At 40.2% G+C, this 27,590-nt stretch overlaps 1 protein-coding gene and 1 long non-coding RNA gene across 8 annotated transcripts in view; one reads left to right on the top strand and one right to left on the bottom strand.

Annotated features, from left to right (window-relative positions):
- BCAS3 (BCAS3 microtubule associated cell migration factor) overlaps window positions 1-27,590 on the top strand; it is a 1,455,708-nt gene that overhangs the window by 1,234,501 nt on the left and 193,617 nt on the right. The gene's annotated exons all lie outside the window — the stretch shown is intronic.
- Window positions 717-27,590, bottom strand: LOC148506721 (uncharacterized). 3 transcript variants are annotated; one of them, XR_015869750.1, is made up of 7 exons: window positions 27,097-27,373; window positions 20,528-20,659; window positions 9,881-9,951; window positions 4,812-4,922; window positions 4,091-4,136; window positions 2,060-2,128; window positions 717-1,741 (listed from the first exon to the last, which is right to left on the bottom strand). It is a non-coding gene; the product is annotated as an uncharacterized LOC148506721 (long non-coding RNA). The 3 variants fall into 3 exon arrangements; XR_015869751.1 differs by lacking the exons at window positions 4,812-4,922; window positions 27,097-27,373 and adding an exon at window positions 27,534-27,590; XR_015869749.1 differs by lacking the exon at window positions 4,812-4,922.

The raw sequence follows: 27,590 nt of genomic DNA, 5'->3' as shown, positions 1-27,590 counted from the left end.
CTATTCAATTCAGCGCGCTGTTAAGTTGGAGAATGCCGGTTCTGCAGCCAACACTAAAGTGCTGGCTGTACTGCTGTTAGCGCCGTGCTAAGCCGGCAAACAGCTGCGCGCCCGGCACTTTTGTTGGATATCTCCTCGCATCCCCAGGGGGGTGCGAGAAAACGTTTTTTAGCCCGCCCCAAACAGCGCAGTGAATTGAATAGCTCTGGGAGCTCCCTCCCGGGGCTATTCAACATCGCTTTAAATTTAATCCCCCTGTTGACTGAACCCTGTTGTTGCCTCACCTGCCATTCCAGATCGGCTGGTAACATTGATTGACATGATCATTTGGTATTTAATACCCCCAGTACCAATATAGAAAGAGAACATTCACCACTTGAGTTCACCAAATCAGGGACCACTCTATTCTCCTAGATTCTGTCATCAGCTCACCGAACCCCACTCCTAGGAAGATTCCAACCCTCCTGTTTCCAATTTTTATTGACATTTTATTGCCTCTACTACATATTTAACCTTATTATATCAGGCTCATTGTGTCACTATATTTGTCTGATAAAATGTAGGGCACCCTATTTGTCTTAATATTTCAAAACTAGATTTGAACCTTAATGTAAACCTAACCTTATATGGGAAATAAAATTGTTGTAAACAAGGTAACGTTTACGCAATGATGCAAATAAGTATATGCAAAAGAAGAATGATTTTAATGTGTTTATATTGCATGAGAAAATACATATTTTGCATTCTTATGTGCTTCTAAAACTTGCATTGGACTGCGGTGTGTTATTCAGTGTTTCTTCCATTTCAGTGTTTCTGGAGCATGTGAATGCCATAAAAAAAAACTTACATTGATCCCACTAAGAGTTCATTTTAAAACCAATGAAATATGTTTTAAAAAACATTTTCCACATGCATTTAGCTTGAACAACTCCTGTTTTGTCACAGAAATATGTTTACAAAACTCAAACTGGATGCATGTGTAAATTCATAAATACAGTGCGACTTTGCTTGCATTTTAACACAGTGGTATCACTGGGGTTGGTGTCGCCCAGTGCACCTAAACTGCCCGACACCCCCTTTCGTTTCCTCTGCATGCATGTTTGTAGAAGGGGTGTGGCCTCATGCATGCAAAACCTTGCCACCATTTCTATGACATTTTGGGGGCATGAACGGGCACATTCTCATCATGCTGGGGACTTGCCCAGCGCTTCGGGAGCTGCTGGGAGGCATCCAGCCTCTCAGGGTACAGTGTGGATGAAACACGCATGTGTGGGTCATCTATCACCCTTGCTTGGTGACACCAAAATAGCACAGCAGCTCACCCAGAGCGGCCTGTACCCCCCTAGTGATGGAGTGTTGTCACTGTTTTAACATGAGTTACAAAAACCAAAAAAACATTTCAAGCCTCAATCAGTACACCATATTATAGAGGGCTTATTATCTGACTTATTATCTGACAAGGATATAAGGTGGTCTCTGTGTGTAGAATTTGTGAACTCAAATATATTATTTTTGCTTGCTTTTGAAATCACTAAGCAGTATGCAATGGTGGAAGGCATAAAAGGGACATATATGATATAAAAGACTGTCTGTGTCATCTCCCATGAAATGAATTGGCTTAATGACATATAATGTAGACACGTGGGATGAAGAACCATAGTAATTGGATAAGTGAGTTGAAGCCAGTCCACTGCCATGAGCTAATCCTTCTGTGCATCTCTAACCAAAATCCCCAGGTTACCTAAAAAAAAGAAGAAAGAAATAAAAAAAAAGCAAACAGAAAGAAAGCATCAGGGGATGAAATGGCTGTGCTCTCACTAGCAAGATGCAACACTATACAATCAAATACGTTTTCTCCCAAACCAATTTAGCTGTCAGTACTTGGCGGCAATGATATGTGCAATAGAACTTTTAACTCTGTTCATCTATCGGAACTAACTACATCAATATGTGTGGAGATATCTATAAAACGATGTTCATTTTATACATGCTGTTTGCAACACGCATATGAAACTCGTATATAATAGAGCGTCTTTCATATTCTAGAGCATTTTTATACCTTTAATTGTCAGGGTCCTTGATGAAGCCTTCAGTAGCAAGTTGCATATTTCAAAGCAGTGTTTCTTGGCTTTATGCACAGGAAAGAACATTTCAAACAGGTTGATCAATAGCACAGAGAACAGTCTGTTTTCTATCAGTGATTCCTCAAAAGCTTATTTCTACAATGAAAGAATCTACTCTCAAAACCATTCACCTCCTTTATTACCTGGCACTAGGTATGTCTATTGTTTAAATTGCAGCCACTATTTTTGTGTATTGCAACCTTATGATAGACTCGATTTCTGTTATGATCTGTAGACAGAAACATGTTTGTGCGGTGTCATTACTCATATCTATTTTTCAACTTTTTTGTGTTTTTTTTTCTATTAGAATTGTAGTTACAAATAACTTGTATTATTTGGACTATTACATTTTCTGGAATAAAGCTGTAATCTCTCTGTCATAGAAGGAAACTTGAGAACTACATAACTAGGGTGTAGAAATTCTGATATATTTATCTTAAATTATTCAATTTCTCCAACAGGTGGAAAGTGGTAACGGCATATTTTATCCAGTTTAGTTATTTTATAGCCCTATCATTCTATGATATGCTATCATCTTAAATAACTCAGGCGATTCAAATATAGACCTGTGATAATAAATGGTGATGGAAATTAATAGACTCAATTCACAGGTATATAAAATAAATAGATCACAGGCCACTGATATTCATAACAATGCATGATTTTCATTAATTAAAAAAACTTTACAGCTATATTAAATGTGCATCTCTACCTTCTACATCATTACTTGAAAATATAACTTAAAACAATTTCAGTAAAGAGGAATTAAGGGTCATATATTACTGGATTTCTAAAGCACAGCTAAACCTATAATTTAAAGGGCTATTAAATATTACATTTGCCTATGATAGGAATTAATGGGCTTTGAATAAAGTTCATCAAGGTTTTTGAACCGCTTTGGGAAGCTCAATTTTTTTATACTAACTGGCTGTTTATTTTCCTTTCCTTGATCCACCAAGACAACCCCATTCAGTGCAAATGCAGGATAACCACAGGCTTTATATTGAAACAAAATAATAATAATAAATCTTGCTGCCGTAATACTGTGTTGTAAATGTAATACAGTATGTGAAACGATTAAAGGTTATAATGTAAGCTGTACATTATTATAAACGTCCCAGAAATATATTAATCTTACATTTGGCTATCTTCAAACACTTAATACTTTGGAAATTAGTACAACTCTAACAAAATGAATATTAATCTCGCATCACACCCAATTAAAATGTTACAATTAGTGTTGTAGTTACACAGTGCTTCACATTGCTCTCAACAGACAGAAATTACATGTAATAGTTATTTTACTATCTGTATTTTCTTTTTTTCCCCTATAGCTACAGAATACTTGAGCCAAAATACATGTAAGATTAAATCACTTAAAACAGTGGCTCCCAAACTGGGTGGCGGGGCACTTGCAAGGGTGCCATGGTTTGGTGATCTAGGACCCAATCTAATATTTATCTTCAATGTGACAGGCTAAACCAGTACTGGTGGCTGCCAATCATAAAATATGTAGACAAACAGAAGCACAACCCTCACCACTACATAACTGATCCTAAGGATGACATGCAAGCACAATTTATTTAATGTAATAATTTTTTATAAATGAGTCCTAGGCAGTGGCAGCTCCAGAGGTGGGGCTGCAGCACAGTCCAAAATTCAAATATTGGAGCAACACTCTTTTTTTAAGGGAATGCCGCACTTCTAGTCTCTTATCTACCCCTCTGTGAGGGCACCCCTGCATGACTTTATCTATTATCTGGAGTGCCGGACCCTGGGACATTGTTTTATATACATACTGTATACATATACATACTATATATATATGTATATATATATTTTTACAATTTAAATAGTTTTCTCTTTTTTTAAATTGTGTGAAAAACAGGACTTCCGAATGTAAGTGTAATCTATATTAAAATTGCATCGAAAGTATGTATTATTGTACAAGTATGAGTTGAACCTACCTTTACTTGTTCAGATCATTCAATGCAGACCAGATGGACATTGAGCCTAAAAAACCAAACAATATAAATTTGAGACAAACTGACCTATGTTATTAAATGAGAACTACTATATTTAAAGCAAAACAAGAAATGAAGTAAAAAAACAACAACAACACAAAACAGTTTTCAGAGTAGAATACATAGAATAGATAATATTTTAGAATGTTGTTGTCTTTTAAGTATGATTGCTGTCTGTGAAGATGCAGGATTATGTTTCTGTAAGGAGACTGTACATTTTAGACAGAATATTAAAAATCTCTTATCCCAGACTTTCAAAGGTTGCAGTATTACAAGAATCTGCAGCATGGTGTTATTTCACGTTTATTTTGGTTAGTCAGCATCTTAAAAATCACCTGTAATCTTTGCACAAAAAAGCTTTCATGTCTTTATAGCATTTAATAAGGATGTCAACAGTAGAGGTGTGCAACCCATGTGTCATGATGCAAAGTGGGCGTCAAGAATCTTTGGGTTCTCTATGATTGTCAGATTAGAATTACATTATATAATAAATAGACTCAGATCCCAAAACAATAACCCACTGACACACATGGGCTTCCAGAACATTGGTCCACAAACAACCATAGGTCTCAGAAGGACTTTGGTTGTGCACTACTAAGCTAGACGACTGTATATTAAAAAATAAACTTCAAAGCACGGTTGATGTAATGGTTAGCACTACTACCTCACAACGCTGAGGTCTTTGGTTTAGTTCCCTTCCAAGGCCCTGACAGTATTAAGTTTATATGTTCTTTCTTTGTTTGTGTTGGTTTCTTCTGGGTACTCCGGTTTCCTCCTAGAATCCAAAAACATACTAGTAGATTAATTGGATTCTGTTCTTATAAAATAAAAATAACCCTAGTTTATGTGTGTTTGTGTACATGCAGTAGGACATATAGATTATAAGCTTCACTGTGGCAGGGTCTGATGTGAAATTAAAATTTTCATCTACTTTTGTAAAAATTTAGTATTAGGGTCATTCATTATAAAGGTAACGCAGGAGATATCACTGATATCTTCTGCTTACCTTTCAGTCCCGATCTGTCCCCATACAATATTATAGGGACTGAAATATATCAAGCTCCAAAATTTTCAGAGTTTGGTAGCGTAAATCTTACCCATCTTCAGTCGGTGTGTGTTCCCACACCCCCACTGCTCCCTATGGAGAGGAGGTCTGGGGTTGCAAAGAGGGATCCTGCTGCCCCTGTTGGCTCCTTCTGCCGGACGCAGGGTTCTTGAGAGAATGTGTGAACCCCAGTTCACTCATGTGCACTAGCACTGCCCAGTCAGACTAGGCAGTGCTAAGCTTCACCAGGAATCGCTGGGATAGCTGGTTTTCGAATCAGCTTTCTTTGCATCGGAGCAATGTTGAATTGCTTTGTATCCACCACTGCTACTCGTAGCAAGTTGGATGCTTAATTATCAGGCGCCACCCAGCGCCCAATAATTAACATGTTGTTTAGGCCCCCAAGTCACATTGGACATGAGTATATTGTGCAGATGAGGCACAAATTAGATATAATAAATGATAAATTATTACAATGTCATCTGAAGACAGGGCGGATTAACGAGGGGGTCGTTCTTGGGCCCCCACACATTAAGGGACCCCACACCCACTGAGGTTAAAGTGTGCCGGAATGGGAGACAGAGCCAGTTCCGCCTCCGCCGGCCCACCTAACTTCGGCGCCGCAGGGAGGCTCTATTTGCCTGGCACCCGCTGAGATTTTGTAACCAGCGGGTGCCCTGCTCCCTCCCGACAGTGGCAGCCGGAGCCGGAGGTGGAAGCTGACTCCTGAGCTCCGGCTTCCACAATGCACTATGGGAGAGACGTCATAATGTCTCTCCCATAGTTCAGAGGAGCAGCTGCAGCCAGGCGGACCGGATGGCAGCGGGCGTGGGCGCGGGGCTTAAGGTAAGTATTAGGGGTTTTTTTTTGTGTGCAAGTACCTTCAATATAGGGGGCAATACTAGGTGGGCACTACTACTGGGGGCATTACACTTGGGGGCTCTACTACTGGAGGCATTTATACAGGTGGCATTACTATTGGGGCACTACCACAGGGGGCATGACTACAGGGGGCATTACTAATGCGGGCGTGGCATATGGGGCACATCATAGGGGGCACCACTCCTGGGAGCAATTCTATTGGGGGCACCACTACTGTGGGCTCTGCAAAAGGGGCACTACCACTGTGGGCACTGTCATTACTGGGGGCACTGCATAAGGGGTACTACCACTACTGGGGGCATTGCATAAGGGGCACTACCACTACTGGGGGCACTGCATAAGGGGCACTACCACAACTGGGGGCACTGCATAAGGGGCACTACTACTACTTGGGGCCATGCATTAGGGGCACTATTACTACTGGAGGCACTGCATAAGGGGAACCACTACTAGGGGTATTGCATAATGGGCAGCACTACTGGGGGCACTGCATAAGGGCACTACCACTACTGGGGGCACTGCATAAGGGGCATCACTGCTGTGGGCATTGTGTAAGAGACACTACTACTGTAGGCATTATATGTATTAGGAACACTACTACTGTGGGCATTGTGTATAAGGGTCACTACTGTGTGTCATAACATGAATAAGGGGCACTAGTACTATGTGTGTAATGTGAATCAGGGGCACTATGTGCGATGTAATGTGGATAAGATTGTGCAACTGGTCTGGTGAGTAATATTTCATGTGGGTGCCTATATGTGTATTTTTTTTTCCTGTGGGTATATATTGTGTTTTTTTCTTGTGGGTGCTTGAAGTTTAATTTCTTTGGGGAGACAGTGCTAAAGGGGTTATGTCACTCGCTAAATGTCCTCCTTTCAGTATTTAACAAACAGCGCTAAGCTTAGCTTATTGCTGTTTGTCATGTCAATGTACCGCTTATGAGCAATACGGGCCCCACTCCCATTTTGTTCATATTTAATATGGGCCCCCACAGACCTTAATCTGGCACTGTCTAAAGACCACCCATGCCTGCTACTACCGGACCTCTGAACATCTCGTTCAAGGCTTTAAGTCTTACCTGAGGTTTACCTCTCTTCAAAGAGGAATGACTAGGCTTTATCCCACACCCATAAATAAATAACTGTTAGTGTAGGTCTAAGCAGTGAATGTACCTGCAGACACCTAGCTCTTCTCTGTTTATTACCACATTACAACTTTTCAGTTTTCTAATACATTTTATAGTACTAAATATGTGTTTTGCACAATATATACATTTTCTTTCTATATATGCAGTGCATACAGAGCTGGGTATCAATGTAGTTATCATTCAGAACTTCTAGTTTGGTAATGTTTCCTATATCTTCTATATGGAATCGTTATAAAATACCAACGGCTGAATAGCTGCCGGTTCTCATACTGACGCCAGAAGCCAGATGAAGACATATCCCAACACGGGTATGTAAGTACCTTAACCCTCCCCTCTCTTGGGGGTGCCTAACCCTAACCTCCCTGTGGGGTGCCTAACCCTAAGTCCACCGGGAGGTGCCTAAACCTAACCCTCACTCCCCACGGCTAAGAGCTAACAATCCCCACTTATTTTCATGCGGGATGGTGGACGTTGGGATTTCGTCATCGGGCTATCTATAGGCGTCAAAATTTCAGCGCCTATCTTTAGTCCCAGGTCAGCCTTCCAACATCGGGATTCCGACTGTCGGCATTCCGGGCGGCGGTAACATAACTACATCACCTTCTATATATGATCTTCATTGCTCTTCAATAGCAAATGTGTGTTTGCTAGCTAATGTCATCTGTATGTTTTTTTTAATTAATGTATAAGGTTTTTGTTACTGATGTATTACCCATTCGACAGCAGGATGTATAGATCCATGCCTTTATAACAGCATACAACCTGTGAGCAGCTAACCATCCAAGGCCGACGCCACCATTAGGCAGCTGCCTAACGGCGCCGCCCACAAAATGAATTCATTACATTGTGCTAGACTAGCCTAGTGGCGGCCGCGGTGTGGATCTTGCCAGCCACAACCGCCGCTGTCAGTCACCTGACTACCGGCAGTGCACTGTTGTGACCAGAGGGGTCTGCTGATGTATGCTGCAGTGCAGAACATAAAATAAAATAATAATATTCAAATAAATAAAATGTAGCTGGCAGTTTTGCTTGGCGGGAGAGAAAATACTGAGTCTACCTATCAATTAAAGATGTCTCTGAGAGAAACATATTTGTTGTACTCATTGGGGCAGGCGGCTGGGGAACTTATAGGACACCGCACTTTCACCGAGCTGGCTGGGAAGTGGGTAATGAGGGGGTGCAGTGGGCTGAAGTTTTCCTAGGGTGCCAGTAACTCTGCACCGGCCCTACAACCATCCACATGAATGAACAACAAAGTCTTATAACATAGAGGTGGAACTGACTGATCATTTATGGCTTTATTGTGGCCACGGCTTCAGTATACTACATGTGACATCCTTTTGATAACTGGACCTTTTACACAATGCACATACTGTAATCCCTACTTGCTAAACAAATATTTTAGTCATTTGCTGTTTTATTTTAATTATCAATATTTTGCTTGCAACCCTTTGAGCAGTGACATGAACAATTAATTTGCCCATTTTGGGACATCTATAATTATTGGTTTCACATCCACAGATCTACTATCAACACATACTGAGCCTCTGTAAATCCATACACATACTGCATGTATATGTATTGTTGCAAGATCAGGTTAGGGGGTGTCTTCTGGGTAAATAGCAGCATTTCCCTTGTAGCAGCCAATCAATAGCACACCAGTCCAGTGCCTTGGTACAAGTATCCACAGCTAATTTTATTTAGCAACATACTGTATATTAAACAATGTATACAATTAAATCCTAGCCTGTCTGATTCTAACATAAATTTCCCTCACTCTGGGTGGAAGGACCTAGTATCCAACTCACAACAAAACAGCATTAAGCACAGCACTTACAATAACAAGCAATGGTCTCTCTCTGCAGGCCTCAACCTGCTCCCCAGGCAGTGAGAGGCAGACTAGACAAACTGAATTACCTTTTATCAGCCTCTCACAGGTGGTTTGGCAAATCAAGGTTGCTAATTATCTATCAGATAGAAACTGGGCATATATCTCCCCTTGGCAACTTCCCCAGTGTTTCTGTCACAGTATATACATGTATGTATATATATATATTTATATGTATGTGTGTGTATATATAACACATATATATACACACACACATACAGTTGTGTCCTACATCTTTGTTGCAGTGGTGCAGACTCTTATAGCGCCGGACGTCTTGTTTCATTAAAACTGCATCTAAACCGCAATGTGATGTGACTAGGACACACCAGCAGACTGTGCTGATTAATTTGATATGCAACTCTTGTATATCTGTGTGCAACTAAGTCTCTGAATCTGCATACGAAGTGCTACAATGTAGCGGCCAAAGTGTCGCATATCAAATTAATCAGCACAGTCTGCTGAAACGCCCTAGTCGCATTGCATTGCGACTTAGACGCATTTTCAATGAAAAGACGCCCAAAGTTAGCAGAGAAGCACAGGACCTGACGGCTCACTCACGCCAGGCAAGTTGCACTGCTTGGTGTATTATGGCTAGATTTATGAGGACATATCTGTGAGTGTGTACACACACACACACACACACACAAATAATACACAAGCTCAGAGTCTTAAAGCAATTGGTACATTAACAGTCTGTGACTTTTTCATTTCATACAGCCATTCTGATTACAGATACATTTCCTTTCACAATGTATTTAGCATACTTACACATCCGCCCACAGCATGTCACTTAAGGCTGCAGCATCTCGTCAGTGCTTTTTCCTCCTGCATTACTTGTTCTTTAGCAGTAGAAGAAAAACAGGTCAGTGTGACTTTAGGCAAATATATACCAATGTTTGGAAATTTTTAAGCGCTGAGCAGTATCAGATGTTTTGCTGGATATTTTTTCCTATGTTCCCATTTAGTACATTAAAAGCCCCAAATGCGCTTTAGATGATGATGAATTAGAAACATGCAATTAAGAAATGCTAGAATAACAAATAAAGAGGTCATGAATGGAAATGCTGGCAGGGAAATCTAAGGACTTGCAGGAGTTCACTTGTTTGATGAACAATGCTACAAATGTGAAATCAAGCAGTAAAGAATCATTTTAGTCCACAGCAGTGATTGTAAAAATGCCCAACTGAAAAGCTGGATTTAAATTTAGGCTTGTGAATGACTCACGATGGTGCGCGAAGATTAAAGCCCTACTTTGCTATGATTGAATTAAATATATTTAGTGTGTGCCATAACGCTAAAAAGTCTAGTGGTTATGTTCAATGGGAATATAAAGGTTCCTGTGATGTGCTTAGAGTACTTTCTCCTCTCTGTAGACACAGCGGACATTGCATTTTGAATGCATTTGGTGACAGCAATATTTAATCCATTGATTCAAATTATGTAGATAGATTTGTAGATAGATAGGTTTTGCTTTTCTGTAAAGTCATGCGAAGGTTAGTTAACAAGTGCCCAATAAATAGCAGGATGCAAGAAGATGGAGGGCATTCATCTGAAAATGGCACAAAAAAAGGGAAATGTATTTGATATTGTTTGGTCTATGTGATCTGCCATAACTCGAGAACATAATAATAAGTAGATATAAATTTGTATTACTAATGTACCACAAGGAAAACATACTGTCAGAGCCATAACTAGACTTATTGGTGCCCTGTGCCAGAGAGAGTTTTGGAGTTCCCACCCCCCCAAAATTTTTTTTTTTAAATAGGAACATAAGATAGTGCACATGAAAATGGGCTATGACCTCATGGGGAAGGGCCAGGGAAGAGACAGGGGAGGCCAGGAGATGATGGGAATAAGAGGAGAGGAAGCTACAAGTGAGAATGATAATAAAAAGGAAAATTGAGAGGCCCAAACAGCGCCCCCTTCCCTGCGGTGCCCTCCCTGTGCCATGGTACTGGCCGCACTACCCTAGTTACGGCCCTTCATACTGTATAACCACTATATTTTGGTTGAATTATGTTTATGCAGAAAAATACGACTTTTAATTTTTTCCATGAATTCTACAGTTTTATGCCATAAATCACACAGAAATGAATTTGAAACAGTGTTACCAAACTTTCCTAATGCTGGACACTGTCAGATAAAATGGCTGCATCCCATCTGGCCATACACTGTGAGATATGGTTATGATATCTGCGTATGGTTATGATATCTATGTATGGTTATGATATCTGCTTTTCTCCATGGCCATGGCAGTGCATATACTGTCAGATGTGCTTGACCAGTTATCGGCTCTATCGGAAGTGCTAGATGATTTTGCATGTCTGACAGACTGATAATACCTAATAGGGTGTGGAAATACACTGTTCAGTTATCGGCCTGATCAGTTGATTATAGACTGATTGGGCCGATAATTGGAGAAGTGTATGCCTAGCAATAGGAAGCTGTATTAATTCTGCCCCAATTAAACCAACCTGGAACAGTATTTGGCAGTATACTAAAATATTGTAGATTATATGGTTTGTAGAATACAGTCACAGTTATTAGTTTAGCAGGGGTTGGGTATGAAATCCCGACAGTCGGGATGCCTGCTGTCAAAATGTAGACAGCGGCATCCCAATGCTGGGAATCCCGACAAGGGCTGGGTAAGTATGTTAACCCTCCCCCCTTCTCCCCTAACCCTCCCTTCTTGCACCCTAATTCGAACCCTCCCCACCCCGCACACAACCGTTAGTGCCTAAACCTAACCCTCCCCCCTTGGTGCCTAAACCTAACCCTCTCCCTTTAATGCCTAACCCTAACCCCCCCAATGGTGCTTAACCCAACCCCCCAGTGATGACCAACCATAACCTCCCCCCCAAAGCCTAACTCTATCCCCCCCTGTGATGCCTAAAGCTAACCCTCCCCTCCACGAAGCTAACAGCTAAGGGCATTCCGGTTTACCTTCGATCAGGATGCCGTCTGTTGGGATGCCGGATTCGGTCTGTGGGCTGGCGTCGGTATTTAGCCGCCTATATTTAATCCTGGGTCGGGATTCCGACGCTGGGATGTCAACAGACTGTGTCCCGGCCATCGGTATTTTAACTACATCCCGTTTACCAGATTTTACATAATTGCAAAGATGAAAACAAGTAATGACAAGAAGTCTAGGACATCATTGACATGTGATGTAATGTACAGTACAGTAATATAATTATATAAGTGACCTCAGAAGAATTGAGGAGCAAATGGTGTAAACATAGGAAGATTCTTATATAGAGTTGACATTATGATTGTATAGTGAATGTAATATATAGGAAGAATAATGACAGTCGGTATAAATACAGTTGAATCTCAGACTACTAATTGGGAGAAGCAATCTTTTCTCATGGGTCTTCTTCATCAGCATGTTCCTTGTTCTTCATGTGATGTTGTTACCAAATGTCATTGCTCTGGAAATCAGCCATAATGGAATGATAAAGAGCATATATTAGTTTTTAAACTAAAACCTGATAACCCTGGACAGACATGAGCTAACCAAATGGTAACGTAGGTGTTATACTGAGCAGCACTTGTGTATCGGTTATCTATTTGGAAAGCTTGCAAGAGCTTATGAAACAAGTGTTTAAAAGTGTTCAAGTGTTACATGGGTGAATGATTTTAGTTTATTTGAATTCCAGTTCTCTGACATCATTAAATGTGTTATTTCCTAGAAGACATTTGCCTTAAATCATTTTTCTGCTTTATTATTTCCACAATACTTCTGCTGAGAGCTGTGAATAAAAGAGTTATTAAAGGTGTGCGGACTGTAGGCATTGTGCTATTGTCAGTATGTTGCTTCTGCATAGGATAAGACCCATTTTTGGTATCTATCCTACCAAAAATATAATACAGTAGCCAAATGCAGATTATCACCTCCCCCCCCCCCACTCTGTTAGAGTAGTCTTCTTTCAAGTGACAAATGGTTAAACTGGCCCTTAAAAGTTAATCCTTCTTCCAGACCTCTTCTAGAGGAGTCTTGAGGTATGCTCAAATGCCTTAATGATTCAGAGTCAAAGCCTGGACAATAAGGCTGAGCCTTACTACAAGATTAAGATTCCTTACGTCTACTCTTTGTTTTAGTTAAGCTAAGGAGATTTGTATGGCTGGGGACATAGACAATACACCCAAGAGCTTTGCTAACTTCATATATGCCTCTCATGGCACGAGTACACTTTCTAGTGAATAGAGGACTTAGGAGACAGGTTGTAGACATTCGTGAAAACATTTTTTTTTTCCCTTTGTTTTTTTTTACATTCAATTCAACCTGACGATGACCCCAGCAAAAAAGGTTCTAAAGAAAAGCAAAACCTAGAAATGTAATTCTTTCCAACACTCCTGCATGCAAACCATTATACTCTGTTGTCTTTTAAAGAACATAATTATTAGCAGTAGTCTATACCAATGGAAGAGGCTGAGGGTGGAGTCAAACTTGGTCAGACATTCAGCTAGGTACACATTAGACGATGTGCAAATGACGTGATGATCATTCCGCTTTCCCTTCATCCCCAGAATAAATGATATAGTGCGTACACACTGTGCAGTCCTTCAAACGACCGAATTGTATATCTTACATCATTTGGTTTCATCGTTAACAATATAACGCCTGGTCATCTGGTTGGCCATAAACACAAGACGATATGCACAAAATCGTTAATGATATTTCTGATCTACCTGCACTGGAAAGTGGAGTGGAAAATACTAGCATGAAAATGAAAGAAACTGGAGGAATGCAGGAGATATTTACGATATCTCCTGTGTTACCTCTTTTTACATACCATTGGGGCTTTATAGATGTAAAATAAATGTGTAAAGTGCAGTTTTGCAGTTTATGTTATGAAGAAAATATTGATAACTACTTCGTCAAAGGACCCATGCTGTTCTTAAGGTGCATACACACGTAACGATCTGTACTACCAACGACTTGAAAGATATCTTTGAAAGATATCTTTCAAAGATATCGTTCATAGATATCGTTCATAGATCATTCAAAGATATCTTTCAGTGAGTCATCCTGCCACATCTCTGAACAGGGAAAATTGACGATATCGTCCAAGTTGGCCTGCATGCATGGACGATGAAAGATATCTATCATCCATGCGGGAACGCGCATCGTTGGTCGATCATTCACTGCCTAAAAATGAACGATATGAATGATATATCGTTCAACGATATCGTTATCATTCATATCGTTCAGGAAAATCGTCCCGTGTGTATGCAGCAAAAAGATGGGTACACACGTAAAGATTATCTGTCCAACCATCCAACTAGTTGATTGGTTGGAATGAAAATCTGGTAATGTATGAAAGCAAAAGACAATCAGCAATTTGCTCCTAAATGCCAGATAACAGATGAAAATGGTTGTCAGACAAGTTTGTTAAATATTTGATCTAAACAATTTGTTCAAACAACAGTTTTTGTCCATTTTCCGGCGTTTGGGAGCAAATTGCTGATTGTCATTTGCTTTCATACCTTACCAGATTTTCATTCCAACCAATCAACTAGTTGGATAGTTGGACAGAAAATCTTTACGTGTGTATGCAGCATTAGTTAAGTTGTTTTGGTTTTGCTTATATCATGGAGGTTGGTGAGTCCTGTTTATTATGGACAGAAACATATATCAGTCAAGTTCCATTGGTGGTTTTGTTTTTAGTAAAGCACAACTAAAACAGCTAATTCTGCTTGTTATGCAGTTTGTATACTTGCACACTTTTAGTTTATTAGTTTGTTTATCTGTAAAAGCATTTATTTAATTCCCAGTAGCATATCTAGTGGGTAAATTCTAGCAGTTTAGTTTGAGGGTTCCATGTACTAGTATAACTGGGCTGGCTCTTATATAATTCACATGTACCCTTGCTTCTATAACATTCAATAGTAAATTATGGGGGTCATTCAGACCCACTCGCGAGCGGCAGTACGCTCGCAAGTGGGTCGATGTTCCCCACTGCGCATGCGCACGACGGAGGGAGCTCCGTCGTGCGCATGCGCGAGACCCGACGAGCGAAGGACTTTCCTTCGCTCGGAGTGTCTCATCAAAGGGGGCGTGCTGTCGATGGTGACTGACAGCACGCCCCCTTTGGTGGGCGTGCCGGGGGCGTGCCTGCCAGACGGAGGCGTTCCCATGGGAACGCCTACCGTCTGAAGCCGGCCCCACTGATATCACTAGTGATGTCAGAGGGAGTGATTTTGGCTCTGATAGAGCCAAAATCACTCCTGGCCTTGCGGTTGAAAAACCCAACCGCAGGCTTTTACTCGCAGTTCCGATGGTCGCGATGGTCAAGACCATCGCGACCATCATTTTGCACGCTCGTATATGTTGTGGGTGGTGACCCACAGCTATACGAGCGTCCAGGAGGACGCTCCATATTAATGGAGGTGGGCCCTGGTCAGAGCGTCCGGCTCTGAATCAGGGCCTATGTAGCCTTATTACCAGTGGCAATGGGTGCTTTTACTGTCGGTAGGGCTTGTTATCGCATCGCTCTGTCTATAAAATGGGTTACTGTCCTTGATAGCCATTCTGGAACTTAGTGTTGCTGGCAAAGGCTCACTGATTCTTATGAATTTTTTATAAGTAATACATTAGATAATGTTTATTAAAGTATGTAAGAAAGCCCACAATGTTGGTAAGTTACTAATATTCTGGGGCAGCTAAGGAACACTGATATTTTTTTGATAAATGTTGGAAGCATGTAATTCACAGTTATTGCTGGAATAAACTTATTTTCACAAACAGACCCCTTAGGTGTTTATGTATGAAGCAGTGATAAGCGTGGAGAAGTGTACCTATAGCAAACGCTAGTTTCTGCATCTTTAAGTTATCGGGACATTCATCATCAGGGGTCTGATAGGACCCCTTTGGTATTCAGCAAACTCCAAAAACTGAAAGTTTTCGGAGTTTGCTGCGAAGAACAAGCGCCATCTTCAGACGGCGCTTGTTCTCGGATCCTCGCTCCTTTATATGGGAAGGTGTTCCGGGGATGCGAAGAGGGATCCCTCTGCCACCTCCTCACCAGCTCCCCGGCGGCTTTGTGCATGTGTGACCCGAGGTCAAGCATGCGTAGCCAGGACGACGGGCAGCAGGTAAGTAACGCAGCTACTTCTGTAGCTGCGATACTAACCACGGGGACAATTGCTCTTCGGAGCAGTTGTCCCCTCACCGGAACAATGATGAATTGCTCTTGTGTCACTTTCCCCCGCTGCGAGTTAGATACTTAAATATCCCTCGCAGCGAGTCCAATACTTAATCATCGGAGGCCATACGGCCTTCGATGATGAATAGGCCCCCTAGTAACAGTCTGTACTACTGGCATTACAATGAGTGATATGCTTATTTAATGGGGTGTATGCTAGAATTGGGAGTGTTGCTTAATACAGGTAGTTTGTCACTTCATTGTTCCCTCTCCCCAGTGGCGGATTTACTTAGGGGCTGCAGGGCTGCAGTGTTCACCCTAATGAAATCCATCACCACCAGTAAGCTAGTGAATCTGTGAACAGATTTCACTGGCAGTGGCTTCCCATTGAAAGCATTTCTTGGTAATCACACACAGGACAGGCAGTCCCAGGGGGAGGTGTTTTTGTTTTCCTGGGACTTCCAGTTCAAGCCACGATTCCAATAGGAAGCTACTCCCTGCCTTTCCATCAACCCTACCCTGCATCTAAGGTCTTCAGCCAATGCAGTTCCTAGAAGCTGGTGTCTGTGCGCATGCACAGGTCCAGGCAATTGCCAGATTAATTGCGCAGGTATCGGGACTGTCTTTGGACTGTAGCATGGGAAGTCCCCATTAAACCAAGAGGGTAGGAGCCACCAGTGCTTCTCCCTATCAATCATGGTAAAAACATCACATGACGAAGCACGCAACATGTTACTCTTTAATGCTAGTGGTTGCTCCCAGTACATTTATATAGCTTTATGGCACATTGAATATATGTAAGGCAGGTTGCAACCAGTGGCGTAACTATAGAGGGTGCAGGGGTGCGCTTGCTATGGGGCCCGGTGGCTTAGGGGGCCTGCCAGCCCAGCAAACATCCCCCTGTATCATCTGTAGCACGGCCAGCCAAGACTTGCTGGTGAAACTGGGAACGCTGGTCTCTGAAGCGATCATAGACTAAAGTCACCTCTGATCGCTTCAGAGGCCAGTGGTGCAGTGCGCGGGTGACGTCATGACGTCACCCTCGTCAACCACGATGAGAGGAGCCTGCGGCAGTGTCTATGCAGGAGAGCTGACGGCGTAGACTGGAGCATTGCTCAGCGGCCAGCATGAAGAGAGATAAATACTGCACAGGGGAGGGGGGCCACAGCATTAGGGGCATTACCGAGGGCACAGCATAAGGGGTACTACTAGGGGCATTACTGGGGGCACTGCATTAGGGGCATTACTGGGGGCAAAACATAAGAGGCACTACTAGGGGCATTACTGGGGGCACTGCATAAGGGGTACTACTGGGACCACTGCATAAGGGGCTTTAATACAGAGAGCATTGCATAAGGGGCTCTAATACAGGGGGCATTGCATAATGGGCACAACTACAGGGGGCACTGCATAATGGGCACTACTGGGGCTACTGCATAATGGGCACTACTGGGGGCATTGCATAAGGGGCTCTAATACAGGGGACATTGCATAATGGGCACAACGACAGGAGGCATTGCATAATGGGCACAACTGCAGGGGGTACTGCATAATGGAAACAACTACAGGGGGCATTGTATAATGCACTGCATAAGGAGTACTACTACAGGGGGTATTGCATAATGAGGACGACTACAGGGGCACTGTATAGGTAGACCTCTAGGGGCCCTGAGGAAATTTTGCTATGGGACCCCCATACTTCTGATTACGCCCCTGGTTGCAACTGCGATCTGCAAATCCCTACATCACTACTCCATTCAATTTCTGTGATCCACTAAATATGTCTCACAACTGTGCAGATTGCAGTAAAAATGAGTACAGTAATGTGAAAATACGGTAATTTGTGACCAATTAAAAATGTTCAATTCCTTCTTTGGCTTCCTTTTAAACTTTTCAGTTTTATCTTTGGCTTCGATTTAAAGTTTTGGCTAAGCCATTTAAAAAAAAAAATAATATCTATACATTTGAAAGTGGGTTGTGTTATTCTTATAACATTTATACCAGGTGGGGTTCCTGTACATTTGTGGTCATATATAACAAATATGTAGTTGGCAAACTTTTATGCTTTTGGGCTCGATTACATTTGGATGAAAGTAAATTTTATGGCACGCCTCTCTGATGTACGAGGAGTACGCATCTACTTTACCGCCGCGCTCGTAGGTGTTGCTTTTATAATCTACCTGAAATGCTTTTACAAATGTAAGCTAGTATGAGTTTCCTGTATTTTGAATATCGACATTTTTTGACAGAGAGAAAATATCAACATATAAAATAATTACATCTAGGTACAATATGTAGACACGGTTCTTACTGGCACCTTCTAACTGCAATACTAACTTGATATTAACTTAATATATGTCTATAAATGACATTATTATAATTTTTTTGGTTGCAAAAAATACATAGGTTAATATTAAGTTACTAAAATTTAATAATCGGTAATACTATAGGACTTAGGCCATTTTTAAAATGCATATATTGACTACATTCCAGTTTTGATGTTACTTTTGGGATGCATAGTACTGTCTCTCCATTATCTTACTATACAGTAATAGTATTTCCCATCCAACAGACTCTCCACCACTTAGTAAGTAGTAAACTACTAAGCGGAGAATTCAGTTGCAGTCAAAGGGTGCAATTTGTCGTTGCCGCAGTGTTTAAACCCTTTGCCCGGATGGCCGAATGCCCGATTCACTAAAAATTGCTCGCTACTTGTGGGGTAGCGAGCACTTATGTGCATATCCCACTGCAGTAAAGCACGGCAGCTGCTGCGCAGATTCGGCCGGTCAAATGGATTCACCCTTAATTGAATTCCCCTTTAAAAGTGTAACACACAATTCTCATCATTGCCTCTATTCATAATACAAACTCCACATCAAACCCTCACCATATTCTTTTATTCGACAATAATAGCCTTCTATCAGATTACATGTTAAATTGTGCAACACCCATTCCAACATTTCTGAAATATAACATTGACTGTGTATTTGAGTCCTAGGCCAAAGGACATAATTTTCAAAAGCCCTAAGTAAATTAGTCTCATAAACAAAATAGAGTTAATGCTTACAATACGTATGGCGCATAGTAAAAAGTATGGCAGTGTGTCATAGGATAGGGCATTGAGGAAATTAGAAGAATGCTTTAAAGAATTATAGAGACGGAAATGGGATATCCATTCCAAAGATCAGTCTAAAAATTCACAGGATATTCCTTGTCCAGCTAGACTTAAATTACCTGCTTTCTAGAACGCTTATTGCATGGAATTATGCCTTTCTGTTTGCCATTTAGCTTTGTACAAAGTCTTGCCTCCAGAATTGCATATGTAGCAGAAAAAAAAGACACAGCATCAAAACGTCTGTGTTGAGCTTGTTTCCGCTGAGAAAAGGAAAACCCCAGGGAGGAGACCCAGCAGAGTAATATCACAGGGAAAATTAGCCCGCATCCTGCAAGAGGAGACTTCAGCAAGATGGATTCTGTTATTCATGTGTTAAACATATGTAGGTAATCCTCCTCCATCTAATTGCTGTGAATCAGGGTTCTTGTGTGCTGTTTGAATAACCAGTGCTAATGGCATAAAGTGGTGATTATCTGCATATGAGTAACATCTAACGTGCTCACATGGTGGCAGACATAGGGTAAATGGGCATTGCATTTCAACCTGGTGAATATGCTTTACAGAGACGGTGGTCCATTGTTCGCTGTGACCACTGCTGTGCACTTCATCTGAAGTGCACTAAATGCTCCGTGAGTAATCCGCTAAATAGGTTTCGCCGCTTACATATATTGTTATGATAATGCCTCTAAATTTTCTGGCCTTCAGTTTGAGTGTACAGGGAAAAACAGTAACACACCTACAGTACATATCTAAATGTTTCTCGTAAAATGCTACATACCAAACACTCTTCTTTATATCAATTGATATGAAACCTGAATGTAAATGTTTACTCAAAGATTTCACCTGTAACAATGCTTGACCTTAATATGCCCAGTCTGTAAGTATAAAAGACATATTGTATTGGTAACAATAACAGATAAACCTATTAATTTAAATGGATTTTGTTCATTGCACATTTGATTTAAAAGCATTCACCAGATATATATCTGTGTGTGTATGTAAAAAGTAGAAGGCCACAACTTATAAATGAAGCAACCATTGTAGTTACAAGTTCAGTATGGCAGCCTAACTTATTCTCTGACTGTGATGTACAATAGTGACTCTCATTTAAAGAAAAAAAAAAGGTCCATAAATTCTCGTATTAGCGCTTACTTGAACCTTCTGACACTGTCCATGCTGTATGTGCTGAATGCAGGAGCCCGAACCTGGTTCCATTTCTAACTTCACAATGTAATCAAATGCCTGTCTGCAAAGGTGATGTTCTCTGCATACTTTCTTCCACACCTAAAAGAAATAAATAGTATAGGTTGTATTTTTTTTTTGAATTGAGTATTTTTTATGAAATGATTTTGCATATTCAAAAATAAAAACAAACAAACTGACAAAAATTAAGCATCAAATACATACTTAATAGCTGCTAACTCAATGACACATCAAAAAACATATCCTCACCATATCCAAATATTGACAAAAAATGAATAAATCACTATATAAACATATAGCATATAAACAGCAGCGAAAAAAAAAATTATATATAACAGAATTTTAAAGTCACACAAAATATCAAATAAATAAAATATATGGAAGTCTGCATATCATTGATATAACAAAACCAATATCCCATTCCAAAGCTGTTATAAAGACCCTCAGTCGGACCGATCTGGTGAAGCATACTTCGAGTCAAGCCAGCCGGACCAAATCTAACATAGTTAGATTCCGCTTTACGCGTTATATACAACTAACGTTCATGCTGCGCTGTTAGAGCAATTAATTGTACCCAGGCCTGAAAGTCAGGACGTATAGGGGTCATCCAAAGTCTTGCTATACAGACCTTGGCCAACACACATAAATTTATCACTTATTATAAATTATATTTATCTAGAACATCATCAGCTATAATCCCAAGGCAACAAAACCTTGGAGTAAGAATAGAATGAGAAATACCGGTATCAGATATCGCCTGAAGGACCCTGCTCCAAAAAAATTGCACCCTTGGACATTCCCATGACAAATGCCGAAAGGTTCCAAAGGCTGAATTACACTTTGGGCAAACATCCGAAGCCCTTCCCCAAAACTTCACTAATCGAGCTGGTGTCAAATAAGTTCTCTGAAGCAGAAATAGCTGAATCTGCTGAAAATTAACAGAAGCCGTAGATACACATTTGGGCAAGCAAGTGCTCCACTCCATTCGTCATCAGTGAAACCACCCATCTCCGATTCCCAGCTCTGTTATAAACGGGGCAGATTAGAAGCATGATGGTATGATCACAAAAAAGAATATAGACAGGAAAGTGTCTGCCTAAGGCTTAGATGTGAAAGAAAAGATTTTAAGGGGGAATGCTGCATCGAGAGAGGCTTACTAGCATATTGAGTATTCAGTGCGTGGCGGAGCTGCAAATACCTAAAAAAATAAGTAGATGGGAGTTTAAATTTGTCTGCTAACTGAGTAAAAGGTTTAAGAATCCCATCTTGGTATAACTGACTAATCGTAATAACACCTCTAATGCCCCATACCACTCTAGCACTAAGGGAGGAAAGCTCTGTCAGCTGACGGGATCCCCAAAGAGAAGTATCCGGGCCAATCTTGCTGAATTGTATTAATACATGAACAGCGTGCCAAATTTTCAAAGACAGAAAAATTAGAGGAGGATCATTATGACAAACTGAATCACTGAGCAGAGCCTGCAGGGGTGTATGTCCTGCTGACACCTGAGAAACTAAAAGAGCCAGAAGGGAGTCAACTGAACTGTCCTGCACCCACAGCCGCAGATGAGCTAATTGCGCCGTATAATAGTAGTATTAAAAATGGGAAAGTAGCAATTCTCCAGAATCTTTAGATCTAGTAAGTACATCTAACCTTATTCGAGGCCGTTTATTTAACCAAATCAGGGAAGAAATTATACTGTTCAGCTTCCGAAATATCGATATAGGGAAATAAATTGGAGCTTGTTGAAAAATATATAAAAATGTAGGCTGCACTATCATTTTAATTAAATTGATCCGTCCTGTTACTGTAAGTGGTAGTTTGCGCCAAATTTTAATCCTATCTTTTAAATATGAAAACAGAGGTAATATATTCAGAGAAGAATATTCCTCCATAATATTAGACACCCAAATACCTAGATATTTAAAGGAGTCGACTCAACATAGAGGTAGGGAAATTAAAGGGCTATAGGTTGTATTTGTAGTGTAACACGTGAATATGTTGGTAGCAGAAAAATAATCACTATCAAAACTCTGCATGTATGTCTGGAACTTCTTTTTTGGTCTTTGTCCAATATATGTTTAGTAAAGATATAAAATACATTTATTACATTATAATATGCACATATTACCTTCATATATTTCTTTTCAAATGTTCCTCCTTTATATGTACGCTATATCTGCTACAGTATACAAGCATACCTGCCAACATTTAACCAGATAGAATCCTGTTCAGCCTTGCCCTCAAGGGGAGCAGAGAAGGAGGGCTGGTATAGGTTACCTGGGTTTGTCTAAGGGCCCAAGTCAGCCAGTGAAGTAGACCAACAAGGCAGTGTGCACAGTATTCATAGGGGTTGGTATTTTGATTGGGGCAAGGCCATGTCCCTTCTCTAGCACCAACACTTGCAAGATGTCATGGTGGTCCTGTCCCCATAAACCATACTCCTAATATTTACATCCTTGCCCAAAGCCTACCCTTATATGCCCATTTATTGACCAACCACACCACATTCTTATTATGTCTCACCAACTTCTCCATTAGCTCTGCGACTTTTGAGGTGAGCGAATACAGACTGTTGGGAGATATTTAGGCAGCTGAGGACAACAAGGATTTTGGAATGTATAATACAGGATTACTACAGTAAAATTTACATTAAATCCCATCTGATATTTTAGGCATGTATTTTTCTTTTTTCTTATACAATGTTTGAATTGATGAACAGACCAGTGGTCTCCTATGTTTGGAAATATAAAGACTTAAGACACTACAAATTGTCATATAAATCCAGGATGGCATGTTTGTTAAATCATGTGTTTTAGAATACTAGAAAGGGTTCACATCCAATTAGATGCAAGGCATAATGCTAGTAGAGGAACCTATTACTGGTAATGAAATGTAATGTATATGCTTGTAAACAGATAAACATCCAGTCTCAGTGCCTGGCAATTTTCTGTACTTAAGAGGTTTATTTAATTAACCACTTAAACTTTCATTATATTTTGCCATTTTCCAGTAGATTCTCATACATTTAAAACCTTTATGAGAAAAATTTCAGCTGGTTCCTAAACTAAGCTTGATGACAAACAAATTAAAATTATATATATATATATATATATATATATATATATATATATATATTTATTGCACTGGCCGGCACCCAATCCCAAAAGTAAGTACAATTTGCCTCAGTGCCTTCGACATAAATAATCCAGTAGTCGATCAGCTGCTGCACTTTTAGGACTTGACAGAGTCTGTAGGTGGCTCTCCATCTTAAGTCCTAAGAATTCCGCAGCTGATTGACTATCTATCTGTCTGTCTGTCTATCTATACACATTACATATACTTACATTATGTTTTATATATTAATATAAAATATAATGTAGGCCAGAGTCATCGCTCAAATGAATAGACAGTTAAAAGCAACAAAATAGGGTTTGCTGCTTCAGTACAACTATAATGTACTGTCATCAGGGTCCTGCTTGTATCTGTTTATTTTTCTGAGTGCTGCCAAACGTCGAGATTGGACACTGTCATACATCTTTACACATTGGAAGGCAACAGGGGAAGTTATCTTCTCAGTTATAACTCCCCTTGTTGAAACAATGAATGGTTGTCCCATGGACTCTGCCACTAAAGTTAATACATAAAAATACTGTATGTGCAGAAATAAATTTCCTTTTTTAATTATAATATTACCATAGGAAGCTACACACATAACTGGGAATGGATCCTGTGAGCAGAGGTAGTGGAATGGAATAATGGGGAGTCAGAAATCTAAAACATATAAGAGTGAGAGTGTGACAACAGTAATTAATGCATACTTGCCAACTCTTCCTGATTGCATTGGCTATAAGGAACAATGATCCCTATGGCTACATGCATTTTCTGAGAAGTATCAGTGTGTTTTCATCAACAAGTAGATCTTACTAACTGCTTTGGGCTCATTTACATTTGGATGTAAGGCAATTTTATGTCACGCCTCTCAGATGTAGCAGTACACGCCCACTTTACCACCGCGCTAATAGGTGCTGCTTTCACAATCTCCCTGAAATGCTTTTTCAAAAGTAGGCAATTATGGGTTAATGTCTGTTTTATTTGCACTTCTAAGTAAAAGATAATTAATTAGGATGCTATTTTCAAAGCTTGCAACACATTGTAAGTAGAGCTGAGTTAAAATTGAATAAATGTGTACTAATGCATGATCCGAGCAGGGACACGATTTGACACGGAACCCGTAAGTTCAGGTGTGTTTGTTTTTCAGGAGTACCGAACTGCACATCTCTAATTACACAGATCTGCAAAATTTAAGGTATTGAAAGCTTTTTTTAATAATACGTTTATATTCTTAATTATACTGTGTACATCAAGAAATAGTATATTAAAAAAAAATACCATATCACATTTACCTATAAGGGGGTTACATACATTTTTAAGAAAAAACAAGAAGTTTACTTGTTTTTGACATATTTATTGTGAAATACAGAGATTTGTAGGTGATATAACTCTGTTTTGTTACATAATAAAATAACAAGAATAAAAAAAAAACAATAATAGAAACAAAACCATAGTTATTGAAAAAATTGTTAATATCTTGTTTTTTTTCTTCAAACTTCGTTTTGTCGCTTTTCGCTTATGAGCTTTATCTGTGTCGTCTCTGTGTATCTTCCAGCAGTAGTCAGCCATCATAGTGACGTCCCAACGACCCTGGTATCTTCTTTCTACATCTTTAACCTCGTGGTGGAACCATTCACCTTGTTCTTCACTGTAGTCTTCGAGATTATTCGGGAAATGCTCAATATGGGAATTCAAAAAATGTACCTTTAAACTCATACTGCAGCCAAGGTTTCTGTAACTATTAAGCATTTCCCTGACAATTTGTTTGTAGTTTGGATCCTTGACATCACCTACAAATTTTGAAATCACTTGTACTGTATGAGTGGTGTGTACTGTATATGTACTGTGTGTGTGTACTGTGTGTGTGTATGTGCGTGTATGTGGTGGTAGGCAGGGGTTAAAATGAGCCGGCACAGGGCAAAACTGTGTTGCATCTGTTGTATTTGGTTCCACCTTTGCCAGCTCACCTTGTAGTTGTAATGTGTGTTCAATGTTCCTTTAGTGGGGTTTAGGCCCTTTTCAAATTTCAACTCCAGGCCCATGTGGACCTTTAATCTGGCACTGGGACGGGGGGAAGTTTTATGATGAGTACTGAATTGCAACATTCTATACTACTGACTGAATTCATTTAAGACAATGTTTTATAATAAATGTAGGCAGAAAACATTTATTACTTTAAAGAATATGAAAATAATTACTTATTCATAAATACACGTTTTGTAGAAAAACATGATGTGATATGCAAAATCGGGAGTCATTTTCGTGTTCAGAAGCCAAACATCTATATGTATCACATAAATTAGTTAAAAAAGCTTTTTAATCGCAGACCTGTGTTATTAATATTATTATTATTATTATCAGGAATGTAGTAAATACATTATGTAGACAGATCTCTCCAATGATTCTATATGTAGGTTTTATCCTGTCCTAAATCACTATACTTCCCGAAATTCCTAAATTCGATAAAAAATCATGCCACAATTGGTCATGCCCCACACTATCCAGCAACACCCATGATTTACTATGACCACACACTTGGCATCCCTCGCTCTTTTTGATGGCCCCTTGGCCAGCATGATAAACATACCTTGTGAGAAGGGGGATTATATCGCAGTAATTGTACATATAGGTGTATATTTACTAAAGTACAGGTTTTAGAAGTGGAGATGTTGCCCATAGCAACCAATCAGATGCTAGCTATTATCTTCTAGAAGGTGCTAGATAAATGATAAGTAAAATCTGATTGGCTGCTATAGGCAACATCTCCACTTCTAAAAACCCGAACAATAGTAAATATACCGCATAGTGGCTAATAATTAATCAGATGGATCTCTGTGCATGGAGGCAAACGGAGAGTTTTTGCATACAGCGCATGCACAGATGCGAATTTTGGCATTTTTACGGATCTCCGTCCTATTCTGTTGGACAGAACTTGTTTGGATCTGTCTTTCGGTGAAATTCGTGATTGCATGGAACTGCCCTGACTTGTGGGAGAGTCATAGGATTGTCGTGAGGGTGTATGAAAAGTCCTGGGCGATTGTGAGTTGTGAATACAGGGAAGGGATGCCAGTTTCTGAATGATCTCATGCTTCTAGCATGGAGCTGGTGCAAGTGCAGATCCTAATGATAACGTGTGCAGCAGCTGGCGTAAAATGAATGGGCAGCACGCTGCTTCCCACATGCAAATACATGGATCCCTGCATTAGCCCTCCGGAATTCTGGCATTAGAATAAGGTACTAAATCTGGTTCACATATGCCCGTAACTACTGCACTTTGTCTGCAACACAGAACCAGTCCCATAACCTCTTAATGCTTCAGTGGACCACACCCTCTATATCAGGATTCTCTCTAGCTAAACGAACAGGGTGAGTCAACAAACAGCAAAAAAAAGTGGTGTCTTACCTTACAGCATTAAGATAATTGCTGATCTATTGTACTGCTTTCCCGTGCTTGTATGGTAGATTCATCCCTGAACCTGGAGTCGTATATGAAGTTCCCAAGCCACAACTCACTTTTTCTGCTTAGATACACTGTATCCGATTTCTAACATACAAATCAGCAGTATGAGCCTGATAGATCTGTTTGTTTCAGCCTAACGTGATACATGGCTGGTCATGTTGTGATTGCCTGTACTGTCTTGACCCAACAAAGATATGTACATGAAGGATGCTGTTTTCTCTAATCCCTCACCAGCTGCTGCAGTCATTAGCAGAAAACATTTCTTAAGTATTTGGGCAGGTGCGAGGAGGTTCAGGTAGCTTCTCTGCATGCTGATGGACAAATAGTTTAGACTGGTCAAACACACTGCCTCCTTTTGAATCCCGAAAGAAAATACATACCTGAGCCACATATGTCATTTAACCTTTAGACCTTACATTGCTGTAAGCTTTTTAAAT

The sequence above is a fragment of the Taudactylus pleione genome, unplaced genomic scaffold (assembly GCF_031769625.1).
Source record: "Taudactylus pleione unplaced genomic scaffold, aTauple2 ptg000397bl, whole genome shotgun sequence".
In the NCBI taxonomy this organism is placed as follows: domain Eukaryota; kingdom Metazoa; phylum Chordata; class Amphibia; order Anura; family Myobatrachidae; genus Taudactylus; species Taudactylus pleione.
This window is presented reverse-complemented; position numbering and strand designations above follow the sequence as displayed.